This window comes from Cryptomeria japonica, chromosome 7 (genome assembly GCF_030272615.1).
Source record: "Cryptomeria japonica chromosome 7, Sugi_1.0, whole genome shotgun sequence".
Classification (NCBI taxonomy): domain Eukaryota; kingdom Viridiplantae; phylum Streptophyta; class Pinopsida; order Cupressales; family Cupressaceae; genus Cryptomeria; species Cryptomeria japonica.
Window position 1 is genome coordinate 15,997,161 of NC_081411.1, and position 15,611 is coordinate 16,012,771.

Sequence of the window (15,611 nt, forward strand, 5' to 3'; positions counted from 1 at the left end):
GTTTGAACCTATAAAAACAAATAGGGTCCCTCCACAATAAAAACTCTCATTTTTTGAAATCTCCAATCCATTTGACCATGGTCACAATTTTCAAAATGTTACAAAAAGAATTATTTGAGTTCAACGAAAAGTTGTAGGAAAGTATAATTTTTGTTTTGTGGCTCATGGTGTCAAATTAACAATGCCAACATATTTGAGATGGAAAATGAATGCTAGGAAAGGTCTTGTTTTTGTACCCCATTGTTGTCACAATCAAACGATTTGGAGATTTAAAAATTAAGAAAGGTTATTATGGAGGGACCCTACATGCATCTATAGGTTCAAACCAAAAAAATTGTAGGTTCCATGGATTTTGAGAAACAACCTATCATAATTTGGTAATTTTTGGCACTTAGGGCTCTTAAGAGATTGCATCAAAACAATGTATCTGATAATGATCAAGATGGATGGGGTGTGAAACAAGGCCTCACCTAATGTTCACCCACCCATCGCAATGTGTTTGAGTAGTTGATTTAGCCCCACAAGATGAAGAACATAAAATATAGATCCTAACAACTTTTTACAAAATGTAACTGACACTTTTTACAAAATTTTAAAAAATATTACCATGGTAAAATGGATTGGAAATTTAAAACTAAGAGAGGTTATTATTGAGGAACCCTACGCGACCTTGATGATTTAAAAATAACATTTGTAGGTGCCACTAATTTCAAGAACTAGTCCATCATAGATTGGTTTTTTTTGCACTTAGTGCCCTTAAGAAATTGCACCAAAATAATGTAGCCCAAAACAATCAAGGTAGTTGGGTTGCAATATAAGGCCTTTCCTAGTGTTCACCTGCCCACTCAAATGTGTTGGCACTTTTGGTTCAATGGTCCCATGTGTACAAAACAAAAATTATGCTTGCATGCAACTTTTTGTTTAATGTTTTCCAAGATAATTTGTTAGGATCCCAAGTCTGAAAAACTATCAGATTATGATGGGCTAGTTTTCAAAATCAATGGAACTTGCAAACATTATGTCTATAGCTACATTTTCATATAGGTTCCCTTCGTAATAAATTCTCTTAAGTTTTGAAATCTCCAATCCCTTTGACCATGACAATAATTTTTCAAATGTTGCAAAATGTGTCAATGACATTCAATGAATAGTTGCAAGCAAGTATAATTATTATTTTGTGCTTCATAGAGCCAAACTAGGAAAGGTTCTATTTCGAAACCCAACTATCTTGATTGTTCTAGGATACACTATTCTAGAGTTATTTCTTAGGAGTGTAAGTGCAAAAACTTGCCAAATTATGATGGACTAGTTCTCAAAATATGTGACACCTAAAAATATTTTTTATGAACCTACAAGGTCACATATGGTACCTCCACAATAACCTCTCTTAGTTTTTTAAATCTCCAATACATTTTACCATGACAACATTTTTTTTAAGTTTACAAAAAGCATCAGTTGTATTCAGTAAAGATTTATCAAGAGACATTTTATGTTTTTCATTGCATGGGGTTAAATTGACTACACAAGCAAGTTAGTGTGGGTGAACATTATGGGAGGTATTTTTTTGCACCCCATCTATCTCAATCATTTCGAGATACATTATTTTGATCTAATTTCGTAAGAGCCCTAAGTATAAAAAATTGCAAAACTACGACAAGTTGTTTCTCAAAATCTATGGCACCTACAATTTTTTTTGTTTGAACCTTTAGGGTTTAGGGTTTAGGGTTTAGGGTAGGTGCCATAGATTTTGAGAGACCCTAAACCTGAAAGGTTCAATATAGAGAGAGGTTCCCTCCATAATAACCTCTCTCAATTTTTTAAATCTCCAAATCATTTGACCATGGTGACAATATTTTAAAAAAAGTTGCAAAAAACATCATTTGCATTCAATAATAAGATATTAAGAGACATATTTTGTATTCTTTGTCTTGTGGGGATAAACTGACTATGCAAACGCATTAGTGTGAGTGGTTGAACACTAGGGGAGGCCTTGTTTCACATTCCATATCTCTCGATCATTCCAAGCTACACTATTATGACTCTCCTAGTGTGACGATTGACTATTACGTGGATTAGAGCAGTCGTAAATGTTAGGTCTCGAAGACAACTGAGAGGGGGGGATGAATCAGTTGTCAAATAAATTCAAACCAAAAACAACTTAACCAACTTAATGCTTAATACCGGTAAACCAGTTAAGTATGCCGGTAGATAGTTTTAACAGTTAATTGCTATACCAGTAAAGATTAATGCATGAAACATAAACACAAAGTCATCCACAACACATGACACCAATATTTGTACGTGGAAACCCTGTAAGGGGAAAAACCACGGTGGGAAACCTTACCCACAATCAGATGATACTACTGCAGATAGTAAGTGTGCATAAATGGGGTCTACACATGCAGAAAGGCCAACAACCTAGAGCTCACTACTCAATCACAAAATGGGAGTCACACTAACTACAGTTGGATGGTTAAATCCAATAAGAATGTACTGCACAAAATAGCATCTTCATATGCTGGATTCAGTACCGATGTAATGTTGATATGCTTTCTCAAAAACCTAGCTTCACCTTCAAATGATGTATGCGTGTATTGCACTACTTAATCTTGCATATACCTTCACACAATTCTTTTTCACATTCCACACTTGATCTTACAAATAAGATCTTACCTTTATACCATAACCTAAGACCAATTTTAGTAGGTTGGCTCTACAAGATATTACAATAAAAACATTTTACAAATAATATAATATCTGATGCAATAACTGATTGAACATGTCGGCTTAATGCATTTACAACAATAATTAATCATCTCCATAGCATGCCATGTTGATCTGGAAAAGATAAACCTGTTGGTGTAACCCTAGGTAACCTTGGACCTATTTGTCGGTAAAAGCAAATATGCAAATATGAATATACCAATGATTAATTCATTAAGATAAGATGTCCACACGATGTATTCAATATTACCAAGTGTCTTCCATATCATTTGAAGTGTCGGTGATCATTATCTCTTGTCGGTGAACCATATACCAGTAACTGTGCAATAGTTACTTGCTTGCCAGTGAATGTTGTTGGATCTCCAAAGTGCTAGTGTTTTAGTAGGTGTTGACATCAATGACAAAACCATACCAAAATACCAATAGTAAACTCTTGAAAACTCTCTTTTTAATGAAGATATTCGTCATTTCCTTATTTAGTATCAATCTTATACAAACATTAAAGCAACTTGTCAGCCTTCTTTCATGGTGATTGCATGAGCATTAGGGTTCCAAATGGAATGATAATAAGTGTCATACGATTGCCATGACTAAGTATGATAGTGGATAGTACTAGGGTAGTAATCAACAAACCCTTAAGGTATTTGATCCCTTGTCACACCATCATCACTCACTTGATCATTGTGAATGGAAAGATATTATAGTGACGTATTAATCATTAAATCAACACACCTTCCACTTAGATCTATACATAAATAAATATAAACATAGAACAATAATAGATAGTTAGCTTATTGATAATAAAAAAAAATAGATAGTTAGTTTCATTGATTGATTGCATAAATTTCATCATTTAGGTAGTACAAATGAGCCCATGTTTATATGGGGCAAGGTGAAGGAAATAAATGCAAGGTAGATGGAAGATAATAAAAGCTACAACAATCAATTATTTTGAGTATAATTGTTGGCAACTTTACTAGTCTTACAAGCCTAAAAATCTCATTAGGTTACATATACAACTCAAGATGCAAAAATAATCTAAATATCTAAATGGAAAACCCTTGTTTCATACTTCATGTGTAACCTAGAAATGAATGTGCAATACTCTATAAAAATAGATATCAAATTCATGTCCTTGAGAGATATAGCTCAATAATTAATAACACCAATCTATGTGAACTTATAGGACACTAACTAAACAAACTTTAAAAGGGAAGAGAATATGTTTAATGTCAATAATAAGTAACTGCTAAAATGACCAATCTTTAATTAGTTGGTGATAGACAAGTGCAAACATGCATGTAAAATAAGCATTTAAAGCTATTTGTGACTCAATTCAAAACATAGAAGTAAACTACATATAAAATCTCAAAAGTATAGACATAATTTTGTTTAATGCAACTCATGAAATTAGGAAAATCCATATTACCAAATATTCTTTACAATTCATAGATGATGAAAAACAACTCCATATGCTTATTTGGAAAAAAACTTATTGTTTTGAGCATAATGGTTGGCAATCCTTGATCTTTTGGCTTATACTTGATATTTTGATTTTTTTTACCTTAATGATCGACAAACCTTGATCTTTAAGCTTGTAGGAATATTGTGGATATGATGAAGGATAAATAGAGATTTAGACGGAATGATTCAAGTAAGTAGGTCTGCAAGAACATAAAATAGCCACAACTCATGCACTAGTATTGGTTCATTCACATTTTGATAAAAACTTTATCATCAATAGTTATGCATTTGGGCATTTACTATGTTTGTAATATTGTTTCAAAAAGAATAATCAAGTTAGAATCTTTGGTAGTTTCATGAGTGTTCTTCTTAAGAAACACGATTTAAATTATTTCCCAATTGAAAAGCATGCTTTTAATATGGATAAAACAATGAAAAAATTTAGATTCCATATTTATATTTGCATACAATTATAAATGTGCCTAGTCTAATACTTGAGATTATTAGCTTTGATTTAGAGATATGTCACAATAAATGAGGATCCTAGACTACAAAAATCCAAGAAAATGATGTAGATTGGTTAGTCAAAGGACTGTGTAAGTTAATTAATAAGAATGTACCTAAAACAACAGATGATCATCCTCTTATACTTTTTGTAATCTCAAACGATGAATGGTTTTCTAACTTCTTAATATGTGAAGATGCCCAACTCATTTTTTAGCGAAGAGGAGAAATCTCAAACTTAAGATAGTGAAATATGTCATTTGGGGAGACACCTTGTGCAATAAGGGTCTTAATGGAATGTTCTTAAGATGCCTTGATAAAGAACAACATAAGAAATTATTATTAAAAAATTTATAATGAGTCCTATATAAAGGACAATATTCTTCTTTGGTGATTCAAGATCTTAAGTCAATGTTACTATTGGCCAGACATGTTCAAAAATGCTTAGTAGATGGGTAGCCAAATGTAAAAAATATATACATTTTGTTGACCAATGGTAATAAAATAACCTTTTCAATAATGGTGTTTGATTTCATTAGACCCATTGATCAATAATCTAGTACATAGGACACACCCATATTTTAACTACAACTAAAAAAAGATGATCATCCTCTTTTACTTTTTTATATTCTCAAATGATGAATGGTTTTCTAACTTCTTAATATGTGAAGAATGATCAACTCATTTTTTAGTGAATAGAAGAGAAATTTAAAACTAAAAGATAGTGAAATATGTCATTTGGAGAGACGCCTTATACAACAAAAGGTCTTAATGGAATGTTCTTGAGGTGCCTTGATAAACAACAACATAATAAATTATTGGATTTTTATAACGAGTCTTACAAAGGATATTCTTCTTCTTTGGTGGTAGCCTTCAAGACCTTAAGGCAATATTACTATTAACTAGACATGATCATGTTAATACTTATCAAATTTCCATTAGTTTCATATCCAAAGTCATACTATATTCTAGTCAGTTAGTATTACTGAATCATGCAGTCGGTACACACAGAGAAGTCGGTATGAACAGTCTAATCGGTTACTGAAGAAAGCAGTCATAGAACACAGTATTCACTGAGTTGTTTACCGAGTAAAGTTTCATGGCTACCGAGTGATAAAGTTAACTCACCGAGTTGATATTCACCGAGTGAAACGTCTTACTAGATACATTGAACCTGGACATGCACATGAAAATGTGTTACAAGATCGAGGCACATCTAACCATTTTTTGCATTGGAAATTGCACTAGGAGATTGTGTATGATTACAAGATCAATCTAACCTATGAGATATTTTGTTTAATCAAAGAATCTTTTTGTAAGATCGAAGCAATGAATCAGATCGTCGTTGTAAGAGATCTATATATACAGCATGATTCTAGGGTTAGAAATATGACATGATATGATGTGATAAGAGATAGCAGTGTGTATGCATGAAGGAAGACTGTTACAGAGACACAGAGAGGTCACCATGAAGGTTATCAGTGAACAGTTGAAGAACAGAGTAAACAGAAGGGTTTACTGAGTTTCATTATGGGTTACCGAGGTATGCTACAAGCTAGGTAATCTTATTCAAAGCACATAGAATCTGCTTTAGCATTTCAGATGTAAAGTTGCAGATATTTGTAATGATTATATTGTAATATTTTTAAGTTGTAAGAGAAACCTTTAACAGGGTAAAAGACTCTAACCAATTCTATAAATTGTAAATCCTTTAACCAGGTGCTACACTTATATAGTGTTGTACAAATCCTTTAGTAAGGTAGATCTAACTGATCTTAATACTCCTAACAGGGTAAGCTATCAGAAATAGCTAAATGTAGCTCTAACCGAGCATTCTTTATTATTGCAGTAGTGAAGTTGTGGGTGTCATCCCCACCGTAGTTTTTCTCTCTAACCAAGAGTTTCTGCGTGACCAAAATATGTGTGTTATGGAGTGAATCATGTATGACTGTTATATGTTGATTATAGTTTTATTTTATGTTACTGCACTATTTTGTTTATGCATAACAGTAAGGTTATTACAAAAGAAAAGTTTTGGAGTACCGATTCACCCCTCCCCTCTCAGTACATTAGCTTTCTATATTGGGCCTAACAGATCAAATATGCTTATTAACAAGTAGCCAAATGTAAAAAATGTATATAATTTGTTGGAAAAACATATTTAATAACACCCCTGACAACCAATTGTAATAAAAGAACATTTTCAATAATGGGGCTTGATTTTACTAGACTCGTCAATCCACGATCTAGTGTAGGATACACATATTTTAACTACAACTAATTATTTTATTGAGTGAGTAGAAGTTATTCAAGTGAATCAAATTACATAAAAAAGTAGTTTATAATTTTATTAAAGAAAATATCTTGGTCAAGTTCAGAGTTCTCTACAAGATTGTTATTGACAACATGAAGAAGTTCTCTTCTATTGAAATATCTCAAATTTTATTATGAACATGGTATGACCTTGGCTCATTTGTCATTTGAAAATTTTGATAGAGGGTAAGCTTGAGGAACTTCACAATTAAAGATTATATCATGCTTGTGGATTATAGAGGAGTGCTTCAAGGCGCACATGGAAATTTGACTTACTTTGGAAAGGCCCTTTCTGAATTATATAAATATGTGATAAGAATGCTTTTCTTTTGACATATCTATATGCTACACCCTTTCCTATTCCATATAATGGGCAAGAATTGAAGCTTTACATGTAATAAATGGTTGTCTCTCACAATCGCATTACAATTTCCCTTTTTTTTTTGGTTCCCTAGTGTGTGTTTTTGTTTTTATCCTTTATTTTTGTAGTTAGTTGTTCTTATTTTTCTTTTCTTATTCTCCTTCAATGAACAATATGTTCTCCCTTTTTTTTGGTTGTAACAACTCACTCTATTTAACAAAATAAAGTAATTGGATTTCATTGTAAGGTTAATTGAAAACATGATTGTAAATAACCATATGAAAATTTCTAATTTTTCATTTTTTTTTCAACATATATCAATGCAATTCATTGCATTGCATAAGATACACTGAATAGCTATAAAATTGCCATCAAGAATTAAACATATTCTTTTCTTTTTGAGTAATAACATACTTTAAATTTAAGAAAATGAAATTACATGGCAAGTGATAGAGTTTAGAGTTTATTAGTGTCTAGATAAACTAATATGCAACTCAAGTCTTGACGAGTTATTTTCATGAGGGAGAGCACCACCAATGTGCTTTTCCTCCAACCATAGATGGGCAGCCCTTCACACACCTTCCAACTGGAAGTGGACCTACCCTTCATGAGGGTATATACAAGGGAATAGTCAAGGTATGTCATTTGAGTTTGGTGTGGTGTTCTACATAGTTACGATTGACCATACACCTATAGATGTCCTTCTATTTATGTATGACCAATCTAACTGCACTATGCAAATGAAACACAATGAACTGATTGGACACAAGAAGACATTCACATCACTTTGTCCAAATGTTCATATAAATTATAACACTTATAAATAAGTGTAGTAAAGAATTCACACACCCCTACTCAACTTGTAGTACTATCGTCATCCTATAGTTTCAAACTCATTTGACTCAATACCAATCAAAAGTAGACATGGAACCTATAGTTATGTGTTCTCAAATCCACTAGCTTTAGGAAACTGTCACTAGGTCTCAGAACATAATGATAGATAGGTATTTTAAAGAGATAGTCTCATCACAATGACATAACTTGTAATTTGGTTGAGGAACATGTTAGAATTGTCACCCTTCACCTACTCATGACTTGTGAGTTATAATGTACCTAGATAGGATAGAAGACTTAATGTTTAAACCAAACAACTTCCCCTATGTTCTTTAATTTACTAGGTTTATAAATTGATTATAGTATGATTTTGAATTTAACGTCCCATATGACTCATACATAGTTCATAATACTCTAGAAACCGAAAGGGTTTACAACATATATATTTCTTTGTTGAAAATGACTCTTTAATAAGGTACAACTTTTTCGTTGTCCTCTTTGGTCACAAATCAATTTTCAATGTCTTTCCATTCATAATACACTTAATAAAAACTCAAATTCAATTTTCTTGAATGTATACATAAAGTATATCTCTTGCACATGTATGTATACATGTGAACTTGTGAAAAACTATGTGTTTTCTATGATCCTAGCATGATAAGATATAGTAGACGCTCTTCTACTAAATTATAGAGTGATAAAACAATACTTTTCTATTACTCTTAATAAAATTTATTCATAATAAGGCATATTTATCTCACAATAAGATTGCATATACCTTGAAGAATCCATATGCTCATGCATGTGAGTACATTACATGTATATGCAAGCATGAGTATATACTCTTAGTAATAACTTTTAAGAATAATTAAAACTATATTCTCCTTTCAAATTAAGATAGTGCTCATATAAACAAGAGTCGAGAGACCCTTGCTTTAACTCATTATGTATGCATAAGCAATTCATAACTAGCTTCCATAATTGGAATTTAAGTAATAATGCAACTCATTTCCCTCCTCTTTTCATACTTCCAAGTGCAATAAAAGTTTCTTCAGAATTTACAAATTGATTAAAAAAAAGCCTAATAATGAGGAAATGTCTAGAGAATAATGTGCAAAGTTGATAAGAGACCTAGAAGTTGCAAGTTCTCCTTCAAACTGGTCTTTCTCTTAATCACACAGGTAGCAAAGGCTTGCTTAAATTGTCAAGAATACAAGAGTACAAGATATCCCCTAAATTGAGCTCCTCTACAAGATATCTTCTAAAGTGAGCTCCTCTCTTTACTCTATCAAACACTAAATAATGATCAATCTTAAACCACACACATTAAGCAATATATTAAGTCTAGAGAATATCAGCCAATTCTCAATATTTAACACTTTTAAATCTAGAAATCAAAACTTAATGTGTGTGATTTAAACTATCCCAAAAAGAACTTCTCAAAAACATCATACTCATGAAAGAAAATATGTAGTTTGATCCATATCGAGGGAAAGATTCAGTACTTTCATAATGTTCAAGACTAAACTCTCTCCTCCAAACTCTCAAAACCCATTGATAATCATACTAAAAATACAAACTGAACATGACTTATATCTCCTTACTACCACCTTGAGCTCCCAAACATAAGAGCGAGGAATCGATTTTGTGACTACATAATTCTTCACTCTAAGTTCAATTTTCTATTTATTATAATGATAATAATACTTCCCACATCTACAAGGCTTACTAGAACATTAAAAATAATGACTCCCTTGCTCCTTTGAGCTCACAAATCCTTTAGAAAAGAATAATCAAAACGGTTTATAAGACCAGATATAACCCTTTCCTCGAGCTCCCTCCAACATTAAGAAGTGCATAAATGAATGAATGAGGAAACAATTACGAAAGAAAGTCCTTATTATTTTGCATTAGACGTCAAATGATATATGATTTAATCTAAATTGAGAAAGGAAAAATGGTAGAAAGATGTGATGCCTCTATTTATCAATTCCATGATAATTATCTTTTCCCATTCCCCTTGTGTCCTTACAATGAGGTTTTCAATATGTACATATGATGGACTTGAAAAGCACTAAGATGGGGGGTGAATCAGTGACACCAAATAAAACACTACTTCAAACACTAACCGGTAGAGGAACTTAACAAAGCTTTTAAACATAATGCATGCAATCCAAAATGACATAACAACATCCACAAAAAGTAAAGCATCCACCGTAACACAAGTGCTTATATGTGAAAAACCCAAATAGGTAAAAACCACAGTGAGATGGAACTCACAAGTTAACTATCTGCAGTAATAGATAACTAACCGGTTAAGGTCTACAGAGTTCTCTGCTAGGAGAGAATCTTGTTAGAGATCCCAAAGCTTGATTAGAAGCTTATACCCTGTTAAGAGTAGTACTCTATTAAGAGTAACCTTGCTGGAGGATTTAAGAATCCAAACTAATGGATCACCTTGTTAGAGGATTTGTACATTGAAGCTTGTTAGAGCTTACCTGGTTAAGGGATTTGATTCAGTTGTAATGGTTAGAAAACAACAAGAATGGTTTGATCTATTCCAGAGTAGCACAATACTTGCTTGATCAGATCCTTCTAAGTACATTCAACACTGCTCTTCAACACACTCTTCATCTTAACACTTATCTCTCTTCAACAAAAACTTTTACTCTTTACACATACCATCATATCATCTAGATTTACTGAGATGTTGATATATATAGACATTCATATTTCATGTCGTCTTAAGGAAATAAAGACACACTTTTCTAGGTGCAGTGTATTTGGACAAGTGATCATAAGTCATCACAAAAATTACCGCCAAGTAGTCAGTGCTGGTAACTCATCACAAAAATCAACAAATACCAGTTGGAACAATTAATACCGGTTTGAATAAAACATATGAACCATTGTCCTTGAGTCTTCGCTTGATCTCCATCTTGATCTTCATCTTGATGTTGACTTAGTATAACCACAGGTTGTCTCTAATGCACATACTAGTTGACACAAAGTATCCGTTAGAGATAAACCTCTAACATACCAGTTAATAGTGTAAACAATTGAAGTTCCACCAGTAGTCAATATAATCATATGCATGTGTGAGGGTGTTTCATCAATGACAACAAGTAATGAATACATTACAATCATCATCAAGCCAACAATCTCCCCTTTGGCATTGATGGCAACACTTAGAAAAAATTTCAATAATACCGCTAAGTGTGCATGCACAATAAATTTAGACATTTACTCATGCTCCCCCTTAATGCATACATTATACAAAATTTTCAGAAACACACATACATATTGTTACTCCCCCTTTGACATAAAAGCCAAATTGAAAAAGATATATATATATATATATATATCACAGTGTTTAGCATATACAACAGTAACAAAAAAAACTGTATCAAAATTCAAGCATAAGCAAGTCTCATGAAAATAACATTGTAGCTTATATTCAATTGTGACAAAGTGTTTGTCCATGACTCCAACACATTCTCAATATACTCGAATGTACACAACAGTTGTGAATGGAATTCTTCCATTGAGTCTAGGGTGTAGGTTTCAGGGGTTGCTAAGATAGCTTCTGCATTGGAGTAGGCTCTCTGTAATATGTCTACTTGTGATGTGAGCAGACTCTTGAGTTCCTTTAGAGACTGGAGTCTCTTAGCCTTCTCATTATCATATATATGCAGTCTATTATGCAAATCATCTACAAATTTGTTAAAGGCAAGTATAGAGTCCTAGAGTGGGACATATGCCTTGCATATCCTTTCTAGCTCTTGCTCTATTTTTATTTGTCTTCATGAAATGTTAGAATAAAAGAAAGAAACATTAGAGGTGGAAGCAAGATACTTTCCTCCCATTTCAATAGCATTTCTCAACAAATCCTTATTGTGTGATAGAGACAATTTCCCACTATCAATATCCTTTGCTAGTTTTTCTCCATACTTCTTCTTGTGATTCTTTTCAGCATATAGTTGAGCATCATCTTCTAGTGACTTGATTTGATCATATGCATCTGCAAATAACTAACCAAGTTTGCTGATGGGTGTAGAAATATGTGCTATAGATGTCTCTAGTAGTAGACCAAACAAAATTTCTACTGCAATTTGAATTGTCTCTGCTTCAACCCTTTTCTCTTTTAGTCTCTTCTTATGTGCTCTAGATTGCATAACATTAGCAATCTTCATCATTTCTAATGCGCTCAAAGTGTTCATATCAATAGGTACTGAAATACTTAAAGAATCATCATCATCATCTTCAAGTTGTTTTGGGTTTGCCAGTTCAGGGGATACAACCTTAATGATAGCTTTCTCTATATTCTGCTCTGTTGTCTTTTCAGGTGACTGTGTGGCAACATTTTCAGTAGTCTCCTTCTGAATTTCTTGAATGATCGGTAGAGATTGGGGTTTCTCCAGTTGTTCTGTTATCGGTGGATTGTCCACTTTTAGTTGAGTAGCCGATTGCTCAACTAGTGTAACCTGTACATTAGTGATTGCTGGAGGCTCCATATCTGGTTCAGTGTTGTCTCCAGATAGGTCCATTATGTTCTGAACATTATCATCAACAAGAATAATGAAATCATCCTTCTTCTTGTGTGGATAGACCTCATCAGGTTGAATAATCTCCTCTTCATCCATTTCCAGTAGAGTAACATCATCAGTAGCATTATCATCATTTGTACAGGATTGGATGAGCTCTTCCATCCATTTGATATCATAGGTTATATGATGAGTCTCAGTCTCAATGATTGCTCTCTTTCCACTAAGTAACTTCAGTCTTCTTGCTTTGAATGTAAACTGAGATTTGTATCGAGCAACTAAAGCACTAATATCATTCTTAGGAAAATATTGTGCAAATACCTCATCAATGATTTCTTTTTCTAATTTAATAGCTTCCTCCCATTTATTCAAAAGAATAGTATTCAAAGAATCTAATATGTCCTTTTCTAATTCATGTGGATATCTACTATAATGACATAGATGAGTGATTACCTATTGAATCACTTGCTCTTTCTCATTTTTTCAGTGAAGGAATCAAAATGCTCCTTTATATTGTCAAACCTATTCTTCCTTAGTGTCTTCATTGTCCTTTCAAAATGGGTTTCAGGTTTGAAGGATGTTATATCAATAGGCACAGTTGCCTTTGGTACTTCCTTAACCTTCTTGGATACTCTGTCAGTTTCTTTTTCTTTCTTTGCTTCTTCATCAGAATCTGTTCCCTCAGACTCTGGTTGCAAAATTAATTTTTTGCCTCTCTTCTTTGTCTCTTTCTTAATATATACTTTGGGTTTCGGTTCCTTTTTGGTTAGGACACTCCTGGTAACCCTAGTACTCTTTGTTGCTGGAGATGCTTCATCAAACTTTTTATTTTTTCCTCTTGTACTTTTAACAAGTGCGGTACTGGTTTGTGCAGGTGCCTCATGGACTGCCACAATGTCCAATTTTGCCTGCTTTTTGTCTATAGGCGATGCTAATAGGGTATTAGCATAACCAACCAGTAGATCATGGTTAACCTCATAACTCATGTCTTCCATTTCTTCTTCTCTTGGCTTAATTGTTTGCATTAAGCAAAAGTCAGTTGTAACGATGAAGATTATGTCCTTCTCAAAGTGTTTTACCACTTCTTCTAGTAGCCTCATTCTCATACTCGTCTTTTTTTGGAACTCATTGAAATACCTATTTAGGGCATCATGGAAAGTATTATTTACAGCCTTGATGTTGTTCTTAATTTGTGCAAAGACTAGTGAGTCCTTTGACCACTCAATGTCTCCAATTCTTGGTAGAAAGTTCTGAAAATAAAAGAATAATTGGACCAATAGCTGACCATACTTGAACTTTTTACTGTTATCCTTTTTAACTGATTGTAAATTTTGAAATAATTGCCTCCTGATAGCTTCACAGAGATCATAGTTTGCATTATCAACAATCATTCTATGATCAGTATGAATTACTGCAGATGGAACACTATTAAGTCTACTGGAGTAAAATACTCAGTAGCCTGTCACCATTGCTGCTAGTTTTACTGCAGGGTCTCTAATATTGTTGATAGGAAAGGCACGCTTATCAGAAGTAGAACCAGTTAAGTTGAAGGCAGTGTCCTTAGAAATTCTCCTTAACTCAGGTACTTCACCCGTTGAGAAATAGCCAGTCACTGTCTGAATGGCTTCCTTTGTAATTGTGTGAGTCCTTTCTAAGTACATGTTTTCTCCATGAACTCTACTCAAAATTATTTTGATATGTGCTTCTTCAAAATCTTCAAGAAAATAGGAGGCATTATGAAAACCCTTTTCAAAAACCCTAGCATACTATGTCTTAATTTTACCATTCTCATCACAAAGTGATTTCAACTGTGTGTAGATGTATAGAGATCCTAAATCTTCTAACTTGCATTCTATATAACTAGACAAATCACCTTTGACCAAAACTCCGCTTGGAACTTATGACAATGCATTATATGACACAATTTGTTCTGCCTTTATAGCTTCCATAGGCTCAGAAGTGATCATCAACCTCTCTACAGACTTTGAAGTAGATGCCATTCTAGATAAACAAGATTCAAAGTAGTATGTTCAAAGAAATACCTCGCATGTTACCCTATTTACCAGTTGAAATGCCCAAGTGCACACCGGTTCAACTTTCTGCAACCTTCAATTCAACTTAATTTCTCAAATCATGAAACAATTCGACAATTAACAAGACAATCTTAATCAGCTCTGCAATCACTTCAAATTTCTTTCTCGAATGAGTTAGGGTAAGAATGACAAAGTAAAACTCGCTTTTATCCTTTTTACCTACTGCAATAAATGCTCACCCATTAGGGTTACAAACCCTAATTTCACTGCTCAAGTGGAAAACCAGTTGATAACATGTTAACAAAAAATTACCAAAATTTCATGTTTCAAAATTCTTTCCCGCTCATTTTTCACAAGGGGTCCGGAGATGTTTTACCGTTAAGCTCCCCTTAGCCATATTAAAAAGGCTTAAGTCATCGGTGCAGAGTTCTCTTCATTGGGTGAAGGAATAGTTTCTTCTCTAGGTGAGTCGTCACTTTTCTTCTTCCACCGACTCATATCCTCTCTGGTTTCTTCAATATCAACTTTCTGTTTTCCTTTCTAATCCTTGGAAGTGTTGACCGATTTTCTATTTTTGGATCTACAAAATTTTGTTGTGCCCTGGTTTGTTACAGTGATAACAGGCCATACTAGATGATCTCCAAGGTCCTGCATTTCCTCTTCCTGTTCTTCTAATGCAGTTCATAGCCACATGACCAAAGTTATTACAGAAGGTGCAAATAACATTTGTTACCTTTTCCATCTCGAATGGACTAAATCGGTTGCCGTAGGATATTTGCCGGTTCAGGTTTACCCAGTTATCAAAGTTCCTCATTTGGTCACCATTTGGTCTTG